Source organism: Canis lupus, chromosome 26 (genome assembly GCF_048164855.1).
Source record: "Canis lupus baileyi chromosome 26, mCanLup2.hap1, whole genome shotgun sequence".
Classification (NCBI taxonomy): Eukaryota; Metazoa; Chordata; class Mammalia; order Carnivora; family Canidae; genus Canis; species Canis lupus.
Window position 1 is genome coordinate 9,335,657 of NC_132863.1, and position 24,949 is coordinate 9,360,605.

At 36.0% G+C, this 24,949-nt stretch overlaps 1 protein-coding gene across 4 annotated transcripts in view; it reads right to left on the reverse strand.

Annotated features, from left to right (window-relative positions):
* MACROD2 (mono-ADP ribosylhydrolase 2) overlaps positions 1-24,949 on the reverse strand; it is a 1,923,575-nt gene that overhangs the window by 436,802 nt on the left and 1,461,824 nt on the right. The window lies entirely within an intron of this gene.

The following is a 24,949-nucleotide window of genomic DNA, read 5'->3' on the forward strand; positions in this document are numbered from 1 at the left end:
GCTACCTGAAGCTGAAATGATAGAAATTTAAACCAGGAGATTCTTTAGGGATTGCCAGAGCCAAAAATTCTCCAAGACATTCTTATCCTTTCGTGGCAGGTTATAGTTTCTTCTACTCAGTTTGGAGAAATCACTTTGAGACCTTGTCTGTGTTCTCATATAAAGATTCGGAAGCTTAATATTCAAGTTCATTTAAAATATACTGTCATAAAAAAGCCAAGTAAATATAACTCTACCTGGAAAATTATGGAAAACAGAGAGATTGCTGGATTTTACAGTTTCTCACGGAATGCTACTATTCTACAGAACAACTACTTATATGAGAATTCTTGGGATCTCTAGATCCTAGACTGTGTTTTTCTTTCTTTGCCTTGATTTGATAATTTATTTATTTTTTTAAAGAGATTTTATTTATTTATTCATGAGAGACACAGTGAGAGACATAGGCAGAGGGAGAAGCAGGCTTCTGGAGGGGAGCCCGACGTGGTACTCAATCCCAGGACTCTGAGATACCTGAGCTGAAGGCAGATGCTCAACTACTGAGCTACCCAGGTGCCCCGTGATTAGATAAGAAAAAAAAGAAACTTAAGGAAAAATACTCGATGATTTTCCTAAGAAATATACCTAACAGACCATAGTAATCTTGAAATCCGTACATGTACTCAAACAAAGGGCTGCTGCAAGTCCTTTCTACAATGACTCTGGTTTTATCTTCAGGGATGCAAACCAAAAAAAGTTTATTTTAATTAACAAAAAAAATTGTTCTGTTTTGGCCTTGCGAGGGCATATTATGCTACTATTAAAACATGTTGTTCATGTTTTAAAACAATATGGCAAAATATATATGGTCTATGGCTTACTGAAGAAATGAGACACTGAAATGAAACATGCCAAAACAGTGTAGTTGCTTTGGTACTTGATGGTGGGGTATTTCTTTCTGTGCTTCATCGTGCTTGGCTTTTCAAAAGTACTGAATGTCAAGTTTATTTTCTCTTTAACTAACATCATTTTGAAAAGTAGACTTGTGGTTTTGATCTTGGTACTTTTCGCTTCATTGATAGAAGGATATTATTAGCTATCTTTTGTGATAATGTAATATGGAAAGGTTGTCATTATTTTTAATTCGAATTTTCTGTAGTTTAAGATGGCTTTTTGGACAGTTACAAGGTCCTCAGATGAAGTTTTCTTCCTGGGGCTACATTTTACTTCCTTAGATTTTATGTGTTGCTTTGAGAGTTTGCTGACTGAAAACATACTCCATCAATTTCAGCAAGGTGGCAGTGAGTTTCTTTAGCAGATCCACTTTTCAGATTCAAATATAAAATCAATGTGGGGCTTCCATGCATTTATGAAAAGGGATATTATTTTTATTTTTAAAAGATATTTATTTATTTATTTATTTATTTATTTATTTATTTATTGTGCACAATTAGGGGGAAAGGCAGACAGAAAGGGAGAAAATCCCAAACAGACTCCACACTGAGTGTAGAGCCCGAGGTAGGGCTCTCTCTTGCCATCCTGAGATTGTGACCTGAGCTGAATTCAAGAGTCAGTTGCTTAACAGTCTGAGTCCCCCAGGTGACCCAAAGGATATTATTTTTAAACCAAGAGCACATAGATTATAGTTAATATACTTGAAAGCAATGTCCAAATCACTGTCTGTTAATACATAGTAACCAAATAAGCAAATTTATAAGGTAAGATTTCCACATTCAGTTCTGAGAAATTAGCTAAATTACGCAGTAGTTCCTACCACATTAAATAAACTCTAGGTATATTGCAAGGAATGTCAGGGAAGTTTGTTTTTCTTTTCATATTCTGCTTTGTCAGGCATTAACTGTGAAAATTACATGTTAGAAAAGGTTAATTTTGAAGACTATTTTACTTTGCAAGAGTATGTTACTGAAGGAATTATTTAATTATGGTTTTCATTGCAAATTTAAAAATAAAACAAAAGAAATTCTCTCTTGGTGGCTAATGGATTTGCGATTTATAATAATGAACATTGATTTATGTAAGGGCTTAGAGAGTGCTCATGCTGCCATTTCTAGGAGACTTATCCTTTCCTCTTCCCCAGGAATTTGAGTGAATATACACATTCAATCAATATTTGTACATGGAAAGTCCCCCTTCCTATTGATTAAACTGGAAAAAGCTTGAATTTTGTGGAAGTGATGTTTACCTGGACACAAAATAGATTCATGGATTCTTTTTAAAGCTGTGAAGCAGTTAACATGCTCTTCGGAGTTTGTTATGTGATTTTACAGGATGTTAACAATTGTTCTTGCAAATAGAATGCCATGGTCCAAGTAAGGTTGAGAAACCCCATGTTAGAGTTGAACAGAGTTTATGATTATTATTTTTTTTACAATAAGACTTTTTGAAAAACTTAATATGATAATGTTTACTTTTAAATTCCAAGAAGAAAATATAGAATGCAGCATTTCCCCCAACTTTCTGATCAAGTAACCTTTACAGATTAGTGCTCTAAGTACATACTGTGAAAAACACTAAGTCAAGACATACTTGCAAGTTTAAATAAAGTCTCATTTTTTATATTCATTTTATTTTGCCTTAGAGACATCTGGTTCCTGTTGCTCTGTATATTTTATATTATGACTTTGACACCTCCCAAACAAATGCCATCTATAATCTGCTAAAGACAAAAAGCACAATAATAAGTGATATTTAAATTTTTCTCCAATATCAAATCTTATAGAATCCAAATGACTCACTAAGCTCCTTTTTAAAAGTTAAACATATGTAATCATACGAAGTTTATATGTATGATAAAGTTGAATATTTACAAGGTAATTAATACAGTGTGTTTTCCTAACAAAGGAAATGTCAAATTTCCAATAAACCAGGGAAAATTATCAAAGAAACACATCTGTTAATGGAGATATACCTCTAAAATAAGCCAAAGAAAAGAAACAAATTTTGGAGAAAGATATTTGGAAAATAATTATTTCTGTCTCAACCTTCTTGACTTGGATAAATCCAAAAAGAAATCCAGAGATTATAACCATGTGATTATTTTTCATTTCAAGGACATCCAAAATGTTTCCAGCTATCTCCAGGCTGCCAGATGTATAAACAGCACCATGTTAAAAATAAAATAGTGGCTTCAGTAAGAAATACTTCTGTATTGACTACTGAGACCCAGAATTATAGATCAAAATATACCTTAAGGGTTAAAGTACGTCAGCAGAAGTTTTTAACTACCAGGTTTCTGAATATAGTATGCCAAGTCAACAGTTATAAGAAAAGATCATGATAATTGGTAGATATAAAAATACAATATGGTGAAATAGAATAGAGAGCTCAGAAATAGGCCCACATAAATATAGTCAACTGGTCTTTGACAAAGGAGCAAAGTCAATACAATGGAGAAAAGATAGTCTTTTCAACAAATGGTGGTGGACATCCACATATTAAAAAAAAAAAATGTATCTAGACACAGACCTTACATGCTTTGCAAAATAAACTCAAAATGAATCACAGACACCCCCCCCCAAAAAAAGAAAATAAAGAATCACAGAACTACATGTAAAATGCAAAACTATGAAACTCCCAGAAAATAACACAGGAGAATATCTAGGTGGCCTTGGGTAGGAGGTGACTTTTTAGACGCAACACCAAGGACATGATCCATGGAAGAAAGCATGAATAGCTAGATTTCATTAAAATTAAAATTTTCTGCTCTGCAAAAGACATCATCAAGAGAATAATAAAACAAATCACAGACTGGGAGAATATATTTGCAAACAACATATCTGATAAAGGACTGTTATCTGAAATATACAAAGAACTTGAAACTCAATCAGAAAAAAATAATCCAATTAAAAAATAGATCAAAGACCTAAACAGACATATCACGAAATAAGATCTACAGATGACAAATAAGCACATGATGTTCCACATCATACACTATCATGGAACATGCAAATTAAAATAAGATACCACCACACATCTATTAGAATGGCCAAAATTTGGAACTCTGACAATACCACATGTTGGCAAGTATATAGAGCAAAAGGAAATCTCATTCATTCCTGATAGGAATGCAAAATGATACAGCCACTTTGAAAGAGTTTGGTAGTTTCTTACAAAATTAAACATACCATATGATCCAGCAGTTGTGCTTCTTGGTACTTTAACTCAAAAAGTTGAAAGTTTAAACCACAGAAAAACATGGATATTTATAGAAGCACTATTCATAATTAACAAAAACTTAGAAGCAAGCAAGATGCCCTTGAGTGGGTGAATGGATAAATAAATTGTGGTATACCTAGACGATTATATCTGAATATTATTCAGAACCGAAAAGAAATTATCAAGTGATGAAAAGACATGGAGAAAAGTTCAATGCATTTACTAAGAGAAAGAAGCCAAACTGAAAAAGGCTACATACTGTATTATTCTGTATATATGACATTCCGGAAAAGACAAATTTATAGAGACAGTAAAAAGATCAGTGGTTGCCAGGGATTAATTACTAGGAGGGAAGGATGAACAAGTAGAGACAAAGAATTTTTAGGGCAGTGAAACTACTCTGTAGAATACTATAATGGTGGATACATTTGTCTAGACCCATAGCAGGTACAACACCAAGGGTGAACCCTAATGTCAACTATAGACTTTGTGTGATAATGATATATGAGTGTAGGTTCATCAATTGTTATAAATGTGTCGCTTTGACGGGGAGGTGTTGATAATAGGGAAGGCTTTATATGAATAGGGGCAGAGGGTATATGGGAAATCTTGGGACCTTTCACTCAATTTTCCTTTACCCTAAAACTGTTATAAATAAAAAAGCCTATTAAAAGTAAGCAAATAAAATTTAAATGTATAATAGTATTAAATGCTTAAAATAATTAGGTATCTTTATTCTCTACTTTACACGGAGTAGTAGATATGTAGTGATCTCCTGATATCTTTTTTTTTTTTTTTTTTTTCTGGCAACAGCCTCTACTTTTTTATTTGATACAAACCAATCATTACATCTCAAGCCATAGTGGTAGGTTCAGGGATGGGCATGTGACCTAAGTAGTTCAATTAGAGTAAATCTCCGGATTTTTGAGGAAGCCCAAAAGGATTTGTATAATTTCTTCCTAAACTTGTACCTGAGAAGTTTTGAAGCTGGATCTGCCATCTTGAGACAGCTGAAATGCTAAGGGCCAACATGTAGTGGCTCAAAATAAAACCAGCATAGATAATAACAGAATAGTGAAAGGGAAAGTGTGGGTACTAGTTGCATAATTTGAGTTCTGAATCGTGCTGTAAGTGGAGCCAGTCCTTCCACTGAACTTCCCAACTGCCAGAGAAAATTAGTTCATTTTCTTGCTTGACCTGGTTTGAATTGGATTTTCAGTTGTTTATAACTAAATGATATGTAAGTGTTAAAGTCATCAATCTATTTTTGTCCAGCAAGGTTGATTCCCAAACATATAAATCTGCCCAAGCATGCATCATGATATAGAGACTGATATGGTATCTGTGAAGGATTTTAAGGAGAAACCATCTGTAGTTGCTTTCTCACAGGAGCCCCAACCTTGAATTTGACAGTGAGGAAAACATTATTGTAGAAATAGTAATGCTTAGCCAAGATTTCAGGTGGTACATCATATTCTCCAGCCTCCCATGCAGGTCAGTTGGAACCACATGACTAGTCTCAGCCATAGGGCCATAAGTAGAAGTAGTGTATACCATTTCTGGACGAAACTGAAGTACCCCTGTCACTGCTCTCTTCCTAAGCTAGTTTCCCTAGAAGCCATATTTTGAGATGGCAGCATCACAATGTAGACCATTTGTCAGTCTAGGTCATTGAGAAAAGGTGTCAACTATATCCACTTGTTCACCAGGGTTAGATACACAGAACAACAGATAGATTTTGTTGTGTGGAGCCACTAAACATTCAGTATTAGTTTGTTATGCAGCATGTCCCAGCCTACGCTGACTAATACATCAACATGGAAAGAAGAATAATATACTGTATGAAGGTGTATCATCCATCCACAAGGTCTAAACCCTAGAAATCTCCACTTTACTGGGAAAGAAACACAAAGGTTAAGAGGTATGAGATTGCCCTGGAAATATAAATGGGACTTTTAAAGGATACACAAATCCTTGCCCTGATAGGGAAGTGAGAAGGGAGGGTAGGAAATGGCAAATCCATAGGAAACATAGGTTTTTCCTAAAAATGTAGAGCCAGAGCTGGAGGCCTTAGAACCCATATCCAACTAAAGTCAACAGGAAATTACCTGTTCAGGTACATTAACATCTTTTTGAATTCTGAATAATTCAAAACTGGTAATATATTGGCTTATTTAGCTTAGCCAGTACCAGGTCTTTTAAATTGAATTAAATTTTCCAATATTTAAGATGCTGGAGATTTCACACAAATATCAGAATTCCTAGCTTCTCCTGAAAGGTGAGACAAGATAACTTTGAGCCCACATTCTGACCTGGTAACCACTGATAAGCAGAGGCATGGGCTGCTCCTGTAAGAGTGCAACCTGCTTCCCCCTGTCCCTACTATAAGCATCACTCATGTGCTCCCACCTGGCTCTTAAGAGGTATTTGAGTTCGTGGCTTTTAAATGGACCTTCTATGACATAATTCTCCACTTTTGAAAAATTACTAGGCATTTTTGGCAGCCACATTAGGGCTATTGTCACTAGAGTGTCCCTTAATGTACCACAGAAGTAAATTATTAAAAGTTATCTGTGGTCTCAAAAGGGTTAAGACTCATAGACAATGTTGGTAATTTACTCCCAGAGTGGTTGATAAACTGTGATAAGCTGGCTCAAACTCCCATGTGTTCATGGGAGTTATTTGCATTCTCTATTGTTCCCAGGTGCTGAAGCTGTTTTCCACATCCCATATGCTGGGCAACATGGAGACCATGTCTGAGGCTTTAGTCCAGCCTCCAGTAGTAAATGCACCCAATATGTGTGGTCATATAGCTGCATAGACTGAGTGGATTACTCTCACTTTTTGATTACGTGACCTAATTCTCTTTCTCTTCATGAATGAAACAGAATGGTATCTTTATAGAATTCATAAAATTATAAAGCCTTAAATAAATTGTACTTGCATTCGTGAAAAAAAAATCCAAATATTTGCTTTAGTAGTGAATTGAAACCAAGTATCTTTAACTAGGGTCAGTATATTTAAATAATTTTCCTGAAGAAAAACAAACCACAAGAGGATTAAAAAATGTTTAAAATGTATTTCTTTCAGTCATTAATTTTCATAGTAAAATAACAAAGCACTTAAAAAAAAAAGGTCTAGCTAGCTTCAGAATTTGTATTTATTTTTTCCATGATGAGAGTAACTTGAGATACAGAGTATACTTCTGTTTGCCAAACAGATAAGTGTAGGCAGACAATATTTTTATATAATACTGATATTAGGATAACTGCGAAAAGAAACAGTATAACTACAGTAAATTACTTGACAATTGCAAGAAAACTGCTCTGAGTGCAGAGACACAGATAAACAGCTGAAGGTTTTGAGATAAGCTGTAGAGTGATGCTTATTCACACAAATGATTAACTGAAGGGTATTTTTTTTTTTTGAAGGGTATTTTATTGGCCGACACAATAAGATAGAAATGATGATAGGGTAAACTACTGGGAATGTCAAGGGGTAGTCTCTTTCTCTTTTTCTCTTATTTTTTTAGTTAAAATTTTCCCCTCTTTTAAATTGAAGTATAGTTGACACACAATGTTACATTAGTTTCAGGTGTACAACGTAGTGATTGGACAAGTCTCTATGTTGCTCAGCTCTCTACAAGGGTAGCCACCATCTGTCATCATACAACACTATTACTATACAGTGCTCTTTTTAAGGGCAAGGAATATGACAATAGGGCAGAGCCAGAAAGAAGATGTGACATTGGAGGAAACCCTAAACACAGAGGTCCGAGTCAGACAATAAGGAAAGTAATTTTCAAAGTCAAGATTGTATTTTTTGCACAATCAAGCCAACAGATACCACTGGAATATATTATTTTTTAAAAGATTTTATTTATTTATTTGAGAGAGAGAGGGAGAGAGAGACAGCATGTGCACATTCACATGAGTAGGGGGAGGGGAAGAAAGAGAAGCAGACTCCCCGATGAGCAGGGAGCCTGATGCGGGGCTGGGTTCCGGGACCCTGAGATCATGACCTGAGCCCAAGGCAGATGCTTAACCGACTGAGCCACCCAGACCCCCCTGGAATATAGTATTTTAAGAACAAACTAGGGCATGGTAATAACTTGTTAAACTAATGATGTTTCTTTCCCTACCCTCAGCCTGGCCTAAGCAGATGTCCAGGTTTTTCATAGCACTGTAGTGCTGAAAGAAGCACAGCCGTCACCAGGCTGGATCACTTGATTTTACAGACGAAGCAAAGGAGGCCACGGGGCTAATAAACAGCAAGAAAAAGATTAGTGTTCTGATTCCCAACTCCAAACATAGTGTTGCTTATATTATAGTGGACCACCAGCTTTTTGCCTTTAGACACCATTAAAAGAATACCAAGTAATATCCATGACTGATTTACTGCTCAGCTAACAATTCTACTTTTTAGGTCTCAAGAAACCACACACAAAAGTGTCTTATAGTATGAAAGTATCTCACACTGCTTGGTATTTTTTATTTAATTGCCAAAATAACGATCTCAGGTGAGCATACATATTTACTTGCCACTTCAGACACTCCAAACTATTATCCGTATAAGAACATTTTACTGTGAAGTAATTACCATATATCTATGAAGATTGGGGGACCTCATTTATGATTACATAAATGTGTATAGTTAAATCTGTGTATTCAATCTAAAAGTAACTTTAGATTGCTTACGTGTTCACATCTTTAGAGTCTCAGAGATCTCCTGGGATTTATTTTCAGATGAACATTTGCATTTGAAATGCTTCCCGTTGGCGAATGTAAAATGCAGGTGGGTTACCAGAAAACCAGAAGCGTTTACAACAGAGCCTGGCAAGCAGTGAGGCAGGGACCTTGACATAGCTACTGGCTATAAATATTGCATTTTTAAAAGCAGCTTTATGACATTCCAGACTAAAGGCTAATTGGAGATGGCAAGTTGGCAAGTGAATGCAATATATCCTTGTATTGGTGGGAAAACAGACAAAATTTGAAGATGAACTGAAGATTAGACAACAGTATTATATCCATTCCAAATTCCAACCATGATGGTTTTTCTCGGGTTATGTAAGAGAATATTCTTGTACTTTGGAAATACCAAATTATTTAAAAGTAAAGGGGTATGATGCACTTACTGTGAATTGTTCAGGGGAAGTATAAATATAAATACATATATTATCCATATTTATATAATTTATATATAATATATAAACATATGCATATATTATATATTTCATACGCCCATACATATAAATATATAGGGGTATACATACAGTCTGGTAATGTTTATCAGAATTCTCACCACTGTTTCTGCAACTTTTCTGTAAGATTGAAATTGTATTAAAATAAAAAGGGGAAAAGCAGCTTCATGAAACCATTTTACTTTCACCAAAAATCATACTTTTGCAGGCATTCCACATTTGTTAGACCTGTTCTGTTTTCCATATTTGTTGACATGGTACCTACAATTTCCTGCTAACATGCTTTTAAACCCAGCTGCAAAATGTGCTATAAGTAGTGTCAGTGGTACAATAAAAAAGATCAAAAGTGGGTAGTAGTATGGAAATACATTTTTCAACTTGCAAATGAAGGTGGGAAGGCAGAGACTGCAGACTTTTTAAACAGACATGAGCATATAATCTTTTTCATCATGTAAAAATTCTTGATATTTTCCCCAACATATAACCAAAAAGTGTCCTGCAGGCATTCACTGTCAGAAAGAGATCAGTGTTACACTGTATAGCAACGTAGACAGATAGCAACAAAAGTGTGTGAAGGTTCTTAAATGGGCTATCTGAAAGTGAGGCTGGTTTGGGGCTGGATTTTAATATACTTACCCCAGTTATCTTCACTTTTACAGTAACGGTGATGGCAACTGACAGTGTAATTATCTTTCAAGGACTGAACTGGTCTAAGAAATATTCTTCTAGCGTGTCACACACTGTTGATATTATACTGGCAACATGAGAAACCATCTGGAAAAAATCTGAGCATAAGGAAGTTTAGGGGATCTAATCCAAGGGAGGTTTTGGCTGACTTACTTCAGTTCACTCAAATCTCATTTAATAACGTGAAATAACACACACGGAAAAAGGAAAGAAAAATGCTATCCTTTGTTCCAGGGTTGATTAAATGGAATCATATGCAAGGAAAACAGTTAAAGGATCCCCTCATCTGCACCCCTGCTTTCATTGATCATTTCATTTTCCCTGCTGGTAAGACAAACAATGTGCTATATCCATGTCTTTCAAACTACATTTTTAAAAGGTTTTTGCAGACATGCATTTCCTGTATAGCACCAGCAGAAGTGTACAATAAAATATATTGTTGTATTTCTGTGATCAATCCCTACCACACTCTGTTAACTCGTTTATCCTGCTAAGAAATGCATTTTTCTTTTAAACTTAAAAGAGAGAGAGATTTTCACAGCTGTCTACTTAAGTGAAATATATACTTTAATCATTTTTTAATAGTTTAAATGCCAGGATAATTTGTAGTCTTCCTTTTAAGATGGTTTCCTACACATTCTGTCTTGTTATGTCTAATGCATAAAAAGCTGACATGAAATCTGAATGTCAGCATGAAGAGCAAGTAGACTTTTAGAAGTTAGTCATTTTGAGGCCATGATGGAGCAAATGACATAGGTAGCACAATGCAACTTGCTGGACAGTCTTTGAGCAACCTGGACAAGATATAAGTAAGGCTCTGAGAAAAAGAGGCATCTTCTAGCTTCAAGGGTCAGAAGTCTTGAATGACAAGTAGAGGAGGTTTGCAGGGCAAGCTAAACCAAAGTCTCTCAGCCTTCTCCATCTTCTCTTATTGACATGGATACCAAGACATGAAAAGTACCTGTTTCTAACTCTTGTTACCAACCAGCCCACAAGTGATATTATTTTTCAGGGTGTCAACACTCCACCCTCCCTTAGGAATAAGCATTTGTGCACAGATGCATGCATATGTGTATGATTGGCACAACCTACTTGCTGGCCATCCATAGCAGTGGCAAAAAAGGTAAGCTGCTGATTCTCTTTCTTGAGTTTCTGTGCTCACCAGGATACCATATTCTGATCAAACTATATATGTTTCTACCCAGATATAACATGCATTATGGTATATTCTTAGCCTCTCTGTGTCACTGGCTTTCACTAGCTGCATCCTAATGCATCTACTTCCTTTTTAAGAACCTTTCCCCAAATTAGGTTGACTCATCTTATTTTATTCAACACAATTCAAAGAACTTATTTTGATTTCTACCATGGAGATAATTTCCATCAGAGAACATATAGATAAAATGCCAACTTGACATCAGCCTTGCTCTGGAGCTATTTTTTTCAGCACTGCTTCATTAAGGCCTACCTTAAATAACATCTCAATGATTAAAGGTCTCAGAAAACTTGCTATTTCTTAAAACATTTAGAAGGAAATAATCACATTTATGCCCAGAAAGTATGGCAATGAACTCTAATAAGCCTATAATACACACACACACACACACACACACACACACACACATGCACACACTTCCAGTACTGATTCCTTTTTTTCATGCATCTGTAATATCACAGAAATATTTTGGAATATTTTGGAATCTCTTGGCTTGGATCTAGTTAAAAAAATATTAGACCTGGGAAGTTTAAGTGCTTATAATCATAGCTGCTGGCAAGAAATGTGGTGGAAAATGGGACTTTTCATACTAATTAACTCTGTATTTGCACATGGGTTTCATTTTCCACATCACATGCTTATATGAAGGCTCCACATCATAAAGGGGGGTCCAGATCCCATCAGAGACGAAGACAGCTGTCAAAGCCTTATGCAGTTACTTCGATATGGATAGAACTAGAAATATACCGAAAACTGGGGCTGGGGAGGGGTGAATATGGGGCAGTGATATAGCAGACAGCAGTGAATAGTAGATACAATGATGCAGTAGATAGTAACAGCAGAAATGGTTATGAAAATGTGAAAAGTACATTTTAAATTCTTTATAAGAACAAGTTGTCTATCTATCCTAAAATATTTTTTCTATATTCAAAGCTTCATTATTATTATCTCATTTCGAATGGTAAGACATGGGCTGGTCTCTTCCAGGAATAAGTCAGGTCTGACTTTCATGCTGATTCAGCATAATTTTGACACACAAAGCAGGGATGACTTTTCTGCCAGGAAAAAGTACATGCATAATTGTTGGGCGCTACTAAATAGTCTCTTGTTCAACATGGGGTATCAAGCAGAGATATTGCAGCAACTCAGATAAAACAGCAGTGTGCTCTGTTCTTATTTTAAATTCCCTCGGCATCCCCCAGAGTTCATATGGCTGCAGAAGAAAAAACAGCAGCTTTTCACCACAGTACAGCTTGTCTAATGATAATTACTGATAAATAACTTAGCATAAAATAACAAAAGCTGAAGGCACTATCTAAAAATTCTACTCAAATCTTTTTGCTCCTTCTCAATGCATCTCAGTATTAATTTATTCTTTGATTCCTTGATTCATTTATTTAAAACATTCACTTGATTTTCACAAAGGATAAGAGGCAATTCCCTATCCGGGGCAGACAAAGTCCAAAAAGTACTGATGTTAGGTAACATGGGCAGAACGATATTTAATTTACTTTAGTGCTACCAAGCAACATAGAAATTTCTCACAAGGACTAAGCCTGAAACCACTCCACCCAGCCAGACTCAGTTCAAAATGTGATGCTTAAGTATTAAGTAGGCACAATGACAACCTTATTACAACTTGCCAGCAGAATTTTAAAGGCTGAACAAATGTACCAGTGTTGAGGAAAAGATTTCCCCTTATCTTTCTGGTTCACTTTTCACATGTTGTTGGAAAATGACAAAGCTGATTGCATAATTCATACTTATTCCAATCAAATACATAATGAGAGTAAGTCTGCTTTACCAACACTTGAAAGAATAAGGATATTGAGACAAAGAAGGTGAAAGTGCTATAAATGGACACTGAAGAAAATCATCACATTGACTTTCCCATAGAACACTCACTCCTGCCATATTGTGAAGTACCAAACTCTGGTGTTCTAAGTACCAACCTCTGCTGTGAATGTATCACAGCATTTACTGTGCCAAGTCCTCTTAGGGTCCTTAAGATTTCTTATTTTTTTGGCAGATAATTTAAATTGGGCACTACTAAATAGTCTCTTGTTAGAGACTTGAAAAAGTTGACTTTGATCATCTGGTTTATTTCTTGGTCTCTGTCCAGCTGATTCGCCTTCTGTTTAAAACATAAACCAGACTCATTTAAAGCAAAATTACTTGTCTAAGAATGAAAGAAAAATTATTGACACATCCAGAAAGACCATTCCATCTTGACTGAGCAAGTCATTTTTTAAAGAACAGCATCTAGCCTTGGCATTATATTTTTTCCTTTGATTGATTCTCATTATCATATACTGATATCTAAAAGATGAATGAATTCATTAATTCAGTCTTATTTAATGTACTAGTATCTTATAAAATAATTTTTATTTTCCTTACATTATAGGTGAAGGACCTAAAGATCAGAGAGATTATGAAATTCACCTAAATGAATTCAGATGGTTGACTGTGAGTGTTGGAAGTCAAACTTGAGCCTCCTAATTTTATTCCAACACATAGTCTTTCAGCCAGCCACAAAAATAGGAAAATAGGCATAAATGGTGAGATAAAGTGGCTGTCTTTTTAAACTAGTCCTAGGAGGCTTCCACTGCCAACCATTTCTTCATCCAAAAGTCTTGGAATTTGAGGCAGAAAATGACTTGCATTATGCCTGTGGTGTCTTTAATTATGATAAATTAAGTTAAAGCTATTGGAGTTTGAATATGATCAAGTATTATATCCCTCCAACTTCCAAGCCATGAATCAATTGAAAAATATATGCAAGAGTCAGATAGAGATTGGAGCATTAGCTTTCTTATTGGGAAGGCTGAACTGGAAGAGGAAATTTTGACATAAGGTCACAGCCTTTCTATCCATTGACTCATGTTTTACCTTGGGAACCACAGGTGCTAAGAACAAGGTTTGCAAGACAGACACTGAAAGCAGAAAACTTCAGGGAAAATGTGATCTACCTCCCTCCTCATAAAGCACTTTGTGCCCAAGAGGACAGAATACATATGAGCAGTGACCCCTTAACACATTGATTTCACTCAACAAAGAAACAAGGACTTTTGGATGCCAGCTTTTCGCCACTAAACTAATTTCTCCTCCACGGAGAGAAACCAGAGAATGACTGGCAGAAGTTCTCACTTTATGGGGCGGCAAGAATGTAGGGCATGGGGGAACAGATAGAGCCTATAGTTTCTCTGCAAACAAAAGTCTACTTTTAAATGAGGCTGATGTTTTCACCGTTTTAATTAAAAATTAACATCAGGGATCCCTGGGTGGCTCAGCGGTTTTGTGCCTGCGTTTGGCCCGGGACATGATTCTGGAGTCCTGGGATCGAGTCCTGCGTCGGGCTCCCTGCATGGAGCCTGCTTCTCCCTCTGCCTGTGTCTCTGCCTCTTGCTCTGTGTCTCTCATGAATAAATAAATAAATAAAGTCTTTTAAAAAAAATAAAAATAATAAAAATAAAAATTAACATCAATAGTGTTATGTGGTGACAGAGGGTACCTACACACAGAGTGAGCCTAGCACAATGTATAGCATTGTTGAATCACTATACTGAGTGCTTGAAACAAATGTAACATTGTGTGTCAACTATACTTCAATTTTTAAAAAAAATTAACATTTCTTTGATGCAGTTAGTGATCTTTATCAAGAGAAATATTTAATGGGACTACTATTTATTTAATAGTTTTATTCACTATTGGCACCAAGTAGATCTGAGCACTTACACTCATCCACGTGTGACAAAATCAGTCTGAGGATATTTAGTGCATTATATCAAAAGATAAGTGTGTTCCTACTATCATAACATACTGAATGGTTTAGTTAGAGTATCTAAAATTACTGTAATATTTGCAGTAATTCATATATATATATATTTATATATCAAAGAAATCATGCTATAAGGTCTTCAGTAACATTATTTGTATAGGAAAAAATTTTAGGCCCAGAATTAGAATTCACTGAATGATCTAAAGTTTGCTTTCCCAACCAAAATTTCTTGAGGTCAGCCAATAGGAAAAAGAGATATGTTGCCAGAGATAGACGTCTTATGCTCTTTTCAGATTTGGGTGAAACCCCAAAAGATGAGGAAAAAGAAAAGAAGCAGCACACTTGGGTGAAATTATCATATATTTCAATGATACTGAAGGAACTGCCTTCACCAAGATCTGAGAGATGGGAATTCCAGCATTTTTGGAAAGAGTTTTAGTGACTGTTCTCTGTCTGCAAGGGTAGAACACAGAAGAAATGCTTCATGACTTCTGGGCAGAAGGGAAGATGCTGTGGTGGCATGGCCCACATATTGGTAGTTGGGCAGCTGAGGTAGAATGGTATGGAGAGCCCAGTGGGCAACATGGCAGCAAGGTAATCAGAATAGAATGACTCCCTGGCATCTTGGGTGGTGATAAAGTGGTCATGAACTCTTTACAACCAACATACGTGGGCAGCCTATGACAGTCTTACTTGCTTTCTGTCAGGATCAAAGGAATTTCGACTGATACAGTGGTAGAATAACCTTGAGCATACTACTTGATTTGTGATTCTTCTCATCTTTTTTATGTCTTGATTATGCTCAACACAAAGAATTGGTTAGAGAGTGTGTGAGTGCATGAGATATTTGAATAGAGCCTAGCAGAGTGCCCAGCACATAGAAGGCAGACACACATTAAACGATTACTGTATGAACTCATTCCAACTAAAAAGTGCTTTCTCAATGGTTAATTGTGTGAGGGAGGAGATGAGGGCTCCTACAAGACATGGCTGGGGATGAATAAAGAGCAAATGTCCTAGGCTGTCCTATAATGGTAATCTGCTGCAGCTCAATAAAACAAAATCCAAACAAATAGCTCAGAGACCAAGAGATGCTCTAATAACAGCTGTGCCAAATTAAGCCCAATTTCCCCTTCCATGTTCTGTGTGTTCCATTGTGAGTTCAGAAAGATTAAATCTGATACTGCTTCAGAGTGCTCTCTATAGTAAACATGTTTGACCACAAACTGGGACTAAATTTCCATTTAGCCTTTTTGCTTGGGTTGTAGAATGTCTGACTTGGCTGCTAGGGTCTCAGGCAACCATTGCTTTCTAAAGCTCTGGTTTGGAGATGACCCAAGGGCCAATGGCAAGTTTCCGAAGTCTTTATGGCAAGGGAAAACCCAAAGATCAAGCTTAGATTACACTGCTTTTCTTTTTATTTTTGTGCTTGCTATTTCTTTTGGTTTTTAAAATGAAATAGAATGCTTTTTCTAAAAAAAAAAAAAAAAAAAGATCTATTTATTTGAGAGAGAAAGAGAGAGACAGAGAGAGAGACAGAGAGAGAGAGAGAAGGAGACAGAGAAGGGAGAAGGGGGGGGCAGGCAGAGGGAGAGAACCTTCAAGCAGACTCCCTGCTGAGTGCAGAGCCTAACCTGGGGCCTGATCTCACTACCCATAAGGTCATGACCTGAGCCAAAATCTAGAGTCAAACATTTAAAACAACTGAGCTACCTAGACACTGTGCTCCCCCTTGTTTTCTCCATGCCATATCTCATTAATAAATCAAAAGCTCTAACACTATTATCTAATCAAAGATAGAAGAGACAGAAGTGGGTGTCCTAACTTGCATTCCATGTTCTAAGCTGTATTTTATGGCATTGGATTAACTATTACTGAACAGAGTTGTACCTAAGAAATTATCTTAAGGGGTTTCAGAATTCACCGACTTAAAATAGAGTACCCTGTTGAATGTGATTTTTTAATGAGAGACACAGAGAAGTAAATTTTTTGTGATTTTTTTTTCTCTAAAAGTGAACTTAACAATAAATAAATCAGCACCTGCTATTTGCATGTGAATTTTATGTTGCTGACAGTTCCTCTTTACTTACGATTGTATGACTGATTAATCCATGCCTATATAACTGATGAGAGCTTGCTCTACATGCAATGGTCAAGCTTAAATGCCAACCTGATATGAGCTTTAGTTGGGTGAAATTGAAATTCATGGAAAAAATTCCAAACAGTAAATAAAGTTGGAAACTTTCTCTATGGGTAAGAGTTTTTCTCTTTTTCTTGACAAGTATCAGTCTTACAGTGTGGTCTGGATTCAAGTTCACCAGATGAAGCAACCACTACCAATCAAGAGAGAAGTCAGAGCAGAAATGAAACCTACAACATATTCACTTTGTACCAACATTTGTTCTTAATAAGAAAACTATAATCACATGGAAAATAGAAACAGGGACAGTGATTCTTTTTGGTAATGTCTCCCAAATGCTTTTCTTATGTTCTAAAAGATGAATAGTTAAACATAGCATTGGCCATGTGAGCTACATTGTAATATACAAAAACTATAGTTCAAGCAGGTGTCTTCCAATATTTTATCATCGAAGAACCCTGATATTATAAAAAATGCATGCGACTAACTAAAAATATTTTTAGGAAGTAGTAGATCACTGGTCACTAATAACTGGGTATCATGAGCACCCAGCACTTAGTTTATCTCTGGGTAAATGGCTTCATTTTAAGCAACTATTTCAGAGGGGGGAAGAAAAGCCAGATGTCCTAGTATAAATCAAGAGATCCATGATTCTTTAAGTAAACACAATGACCCAAATCTGTCATTTGTATTGGAGTAACCAGCATCCTGGAAACACGTATCATAATGAGTGAGCCTCTAGCACAACCCTGTACTCTGAGAAGCCAGAAGGTTTAATCCCCAAATAGATTAAACTAGACAGATGGGTAAAAATGTTTACGATGTTCCCAGAATGGCTGTTTTTGTGATATGCCTCAAAGAGGACACAGATGCATATGACCCATTTTAATTTTCCTTCTCTAAGCCTCTCTGCTTCAGTGAGCCAAGCACAGTTCAGAAACAGGTTTGAATAAGTCAGGAATGCGTGAGTTCCAGAGAGCCCCCTTTATGACCGAAGAGAGATAAAGATCAGGGCAATGAATCCTGAGTAAACTACCTTCAAACCAAATAAACATGTTCTTCATTTGAAGATTATGCCAAGCTATAAATGTCACACACTTTCAATTGCAGTTAATTTACAGTTATTTCTGATGTCAAATTTTCTTGATAAGTGGGATAAGCTCAGAGTATAAATTTCAAAATTTGTTGTCCCAATTGTCAACCTCTTACCTGTTCCTGTAGACTTTCAGTGATCTGTTTTGGACTAGCAAAGGGCAGAACCAATCCATCACTCCTCATGGTCAACAGTTACAGTATGTGCTTTTTTTTTATATTCCTGGAAAACACTGGATCATTCTGGAAGTATGCCTTTAAAAGTATGTTGAACTGTATTGATAAAATCATAAACTAGTTGCAAGAAGAAACTCAAAGAAAAATATCTGGTTCAAATGGCAGCTGACAATAGGATCATTTTAAAATCTTATTTATGCCCCTCCATCTCCGTATTCCAAGAAAGGAACAAGAGTGGATGAAATTAGGGCTGATTTGGGAACAGATATGGGAAGATAGGAGAGCGTCTCTATAACAGAGCTACAGCTTGGCTTTGTGGGGGCAGGCGGGGGGTGGCTTTCAAAAGGTTCTTGGTTTGTGAGCTTCCACCCTCTGCCTCTTATTTCTGCCCCACCAGCCCATTGGAGGCACCCCACTGCCACCTGCCAACTCCCTTCATCCCCCATTGATACACTCATACCCCTTTACATTCCTTGTCTCTAGAGATTTACAATAACCTAACCATATAAAATCACAAATAACTCAAATTCTTTGTTTTTTAATAACTCAAATTCTAATGGCACAAACATAGCTTCTGCATTTTAGCAGCAATGCTACAAGAAGCAAAGGTTTCTCTTCCTTGAAGAGTTGTATAGTTTGAAATGAATAAAAGATAAGGAGTCTGTGAGCATGGGCATGAGGTTCATGAGATTAGTATGCATGTGGCTGTTTATTCTCTCCAAGGCTAAACAGCTAAAGTCATTTCCTTCCAAACAAAGGTCTTTCAGGACATTTTTATTCAGCGTTCAGAATTTAAACTCATGCCTTCTTTAAATGGCCCAGCTTACTACTTCAGTTCCATTTAACCTTCTTACCCTCCCTCACATTTCCAAAAGAAGCAATTTCAAAATAATAAACTGCACCTAAAGGGCTATAATCAATTTCATTAAACTATTCCAACAAATAACTATTCTGAACATCAAGTTTTATTTAAGAAAATGAATATTATATAGTTAGGATTTTATTTTGCCAGATGAGACTACCATGATTTATAGCTTTTAGTGTTAAAAATAGGATACTTATTTGATAGAAAAATTAACATATTATATGTATGTTAATATAACATATTTAGATAAAATTATACATTTTTAAATTAAATTTTAATTTAAATTTTTAAAAATTTATAATTTTAATCAGATTTATAGGGCTATAAATTATCTGGCTATATTTAAGTGACATATTTTGGATTTTTTTAAATAAATAATCCTTTTAAGCTTCGATGGGCAGAGGGAAATGTAATATAGAATAACCTTGGCAAAACTTCCTTTCTTCTCTCAGTACCATACTGGAGTGAATCCCTTTGTCTTCACCTGTAAAGTCGCTGCTGTTCCTGAAGTCCCAGATACAGAGAATCATGCTGGGCAGAATCCTGAGCATTATCAGCACTGTCCCCGTATCTCCCCAACTTTTCCTATCTAACAAGGGTCAAGCCTCATTCATATTGCCTCCTACATTTCTTTCCAGCTCAGCCATATCTCCATAGTCCCACTACCACTGGTAGATTTGGGACCACGGCACCTCTCATGTAGATAACAGCACAGCCCTCTAACCAATTTGCCTGATCTCTGGTTGGCTGGCTCTGCTCCATTTTTCATCATTCCTGCAGGATGGGCATTTTTGTAGAACTACTCTTGGGATAAAGTCCCCATTCCTAAATACAGTATTCAAAGCCCTACAAGTCCTGACCCTTGTCCATCTCTCTATCTTTCTTTTATCTGGTTTATTCTGTTCACATTGATCACTTTTGCAGTTCCTGAATATAACTCATACTTGAATATACCTCTTTTTACTCAAGAAATACTTCTGAAATTCTCACTGTATTCTAGGTTTTATGCTAGGGGTTGAGAAACAATGGTGAGCAAAGACAGTCTTGTTTTTTTTTTTTAATATTTTATTTATTTATTTGAGAAAGAGAGAGCATGAGCAGAGTAAGGGGTAGAGGGAGAAAAAGAGGGACAAGTGAGCTCCACTGAGCATGGAGCCTTATGTGGTGCTCTATCCCAGGACCCAGAGATCATGACCTGAGGCAAAGTCAGATGCTTAACCAACTGAACCATCTGGGCACTCTCAAAGACAATCTTTCTGACCTGATTCATTACACCAGTAATGAGATTTCCTTTACCATAGCATGTCCCAACCTGCATTATAATTGACTATTTATTTGTCACCACTAGAATCCAAGCTCTATAATAGAGAGCAGTGGGCTGTGCTTATTTTGTTAACTTGTGTATTCTCAGTGCCTAACAGAAAGTATGGCACACAGCACAATTCCAGAGGTTTTTAAAAATAAATTAGCCCTTTTATAAATACTATAAATTCATCAGTTCCCTATTAAAGAAGGGTAATATGATCAGACATTTTAAAAAAGGATACTTTATTCTCAAAGTAGCATTAATTCCTAACAAAATGTGCTAGTACTTTTTCTGGAACTTTTTGAATCTTTGCAACAGTTTCTCCAAAAGCAGATCCTGAGACAGACTTAGGTGCAGTTAGTTTATTTGAAAAGTGATCCCAGGAAGTACAAGGGGCAGTAGTAGGAAATGAGGTGGAGGATGGAAAAATCCAATAACAAGTATTAATGAGTAAGTTAAAAATGTGAACAACTGGGGCTCAGATTCCTTCTGAGGTTGCACATGGGACACTCTTAGAACTGTCCCAGTGAGGGACTGAGATGCCAGGATACTTACTCACTGATTCCTGTGCCTTACTGAGGCTCCTGCATGCCCCTGGAGGGATCAAATTCTTATTATTTCCAGGTTATCCTTCACTGAAAAGGAGAAAGAGTCCCCGGCCACTGACAAAGTTTCTGGCAAAGGAAGCAGGGAGATAGAGGTGTTTGAGATGGGATGTTGCCCACATACAGGGGCACTGTGCAGCAGGGCTACAGGTAGATTTGAAGCCATGACAAGGGCAAACAGATAAGCCAGCATCAGCATCTGCTGTGGCACACTTTTACACAGTGCATTTTAAAAAATCCCTAAAATCTGGAAGGCCTCCCACTTTTACTTCTAGTATCCACTTACTAGCAGATTAGAATATCATTGAATAATGAGAAGTTTCCAAGATATCAGAACTGGCCGAGGACCAGATCCACAGTTAGGTGACCACTGGTTAGGAAAAAATTCAAACATTTCAGAGTGGTCTCTAAAGCTAAGGAAAGATTGTGAGCAGCTACACAAGCTTACAAGCTGTCAACAAAACAACCTGAGGATTATGCCAAAGGTCCAGATGCTGCTTCTGGCAAGGGAGTGCTGATTTCTTTAACTGTCTTCCAAGAAAGAGAAGAATTTCTAGTAACAATGTGGGGGGTGGGGAGGAAAACACATGTTCTCTACTACACATACTCACCAAACCTTCCTTAGGTCTGATTAATTAATAAAATATATTTTTAAAAGAAAATAAGTCATAGATTTCCTTGAAGAAAAAATGTACATGTATATAAGCTGAGGAAAAAAATTTCTACTTATGTGAAAGTAACAAATGCTGTATAGTCATCATAAATAAAAAGGAATAGTAACGTGGTCATACAGGAAGGAAATATTCTTGTACATGAAACAATGCAATGTGAATGGAGGTTTAAGGATTTGTCTGTTAAACTCAAAACTAAAAATACCCAAATTCACAAGACCTGAGGTTTTAAGTACATTTTTTCCTCTCCTTTCTGAAAGGTCACAAAAGTGATGGTGAAATAATAGTGGTAATAAATAAAAGCCCAGAGGAATAAGGAGGTAGAGAAGTGAGGTGACAGGAGAAAAGAAAAGGCAACATTTTTTTAAACATATGCGATGAGAGGTAACAGAATAAAAGCAAAAAATTAAAACATAAGAGTGTGAAGAGAAGATAACTAGTAAGAAGCCAGGGACAGTTGTCAGGGAGCTCTAGAGAAGATTCAGGACTGGAGACAGCTGGTACTTGTGAATTGAGGGACAAAGCTTGAGGCTGAAAACAGAACTGGTGAAAGTCTATATATGGAGCAGCTGAACCTTTGTGTGCTCTCACTGTTCTACATAGACTGATGTCCCTTCCCTTCTGTGAATTGGCCTTGGCAGGAGATATTTATCTCTGATAGTAGATAAGGAGGTCACCGTTTTACAATCGTCAATACAATAATTGATTCAGGTAAGTCTCAGTAGTGGATGCTAAAACCATAGCATAAAAAAAAAAAAAAGGATGAGAAAACAATATTTACAGTCCTGGAAGTGTCATTTCTTAGATCACTTGGAAATTATTTAAAAAATACATACTTATGCAGTGAAAACAAATATGAAGGACATCACCTCTATATTACAAATAATGAGACTAATGGATGACAAACACCTCCTGATGTGATGTACTGGGAAGGAATAATATCATCTATAAATATTCTTACCCAAAATTTATAACCTGAATTTAATCATGAAGAAATAATAAGATAAATTCAAGTTGTGAAACATTCTAAAAATAATGGGCCTTGACACTTTAAAAATGTCAATTTTACTGAACACAGGAATAGATGGAAAAATATTTTTAGGTTATAGGAGGATAAACATACCTGACAACTAAATGCAAGGCATTAGATATTATATTAAAAACAAAACCAGAAAACATCATTGGGACAACTGGAGAAATCTGAATATGGACTATATATTGGGTATATTATTATACTAGTGCCAAGTTTCTTGAATATGATGATAATGTCCTTATGGATATATATATATATATATATATATATAAAAGTAATTTTTCTTAGGAGATAATGTAGAAGTATTTGTGAATTAAGCATCAATGTCTCCAACTTAATGCTTAATACTCAGAAATTCTGCAAAAAAATTGATATAAACACACATGACAAGTGCATAGACAGTACCTGGTTTCAGTTAACCCTGATGGTGAAAAGATCATCCAACATATGCTGAATGGATGACTTAGCAAGACTCAAAGGGAAGCTACTTGGATTATATAACATGATGATTGAAGCTGGGGCAGACACAAGAAAAGTGAATTCATTCTAAGAAGAGGTGGAGAATTGTGACAGCAATGCCAGTGCTCCCTACTGCCCACTGGAGATAAGCTTTGGGGTCAAAATAAAACTTCAGTCTATATTGAATTCATCACCCAAACATTTAGAGAATACCCAGTGAGATATATAGAGGTATAGATGATATATATGATGATATATATGTGATGAATCACACCATATGTAAATGAGGATCTAGCCTAAGGGTAAATAAATTGAAAGTAGATGATGTAAATATATATATATATATATATATATATATATATATATATATATATATTTTACCAATTACTTTCCAAACTCACACAACTAAGGTCTTCTCTCTATATATTTGTGTAAATCATATGAACTCATGGGGAAAAGATATTGCTAGATAGTCATTCTAGGTCTGTTTCTGTCTTGATCTCTATTTAGTGGCAAAGCTTACAAAATAAATATAGTTTAAAGTAGAAAGGTGAAAAATATAAAAAATAAACTAGCCCATTTATAAAGAAATGAATGATCAGCATTTCTTTGAAGTCCTCAATAATTTACTAGTCAAATACTGTTTTTATTTCAGTTAGCATTAATGCTGGTCAAATTAATCCAGAACTTAGCAGTTTACATAGCCGTTTTATTATTTTCACAACTTCTGGGTCAATTTAGGAAGGGCTTAGGCAGAAGTTCTTGCCTGGGAATTGTTATGAGAATGAAGTTAGATATGGGTACAGTTGGAATCATTTGAAAGCTTGACTTATCTGGATATTCAAGATGGCTCACTCCCATCACTGATAGTTGATGCTGGTTGTTGGCTAGTAGCTCAACTAAACTGCTGACCAGAATGTCTATGTATGTTGTCTCCCTTGGGTATTAGTACTTTCCGTGTGTTAGCTGGCTTCCCCCAGAGATAACAATCCATGAGAACCAAGTGGAAGATACATGGCCTTTTCTGATCTTGGCTTGGAAATTGCACATTAATTCTGCTTAATTCTGTTAGTAAAAAAACACACCACTAAGTTTGGCCCAGATTCAAGGAAAGTGAACAAAGATTTCTCTCAAAGGGAGGATTGTTAAGGAACTGGTAAAATGTTTTAGAATCACTATGTTTTAATTGTGGAGTTGCAAATATTTTTTGTTTGAGCTCTAAAAAAGAACACATTGTTGGATGAATTAAGAGTCTCATGCTCTATTGACTGAGATATCCAGGCACTTTACTGGATGAATCGTAATATATAAAAGTTAGACTGACTTTATATAATCAGATAACGAAGCAAAGTTCTGAGACTATCTCCAAATATTAAGAAATATTAAATAACTATACAGATGGACAAATAGATGAATCGATGAATGATGAATGGATGGATTCATAGATGGACAGGTAGATAAATAAATGGATTGGTGTAAACATATGTTAATGAAAGAAGAACTATTTGGATGGGTTCAAAGCATAGTGGGTGGCTATTCCCAACACTGACCATCGACTGCAG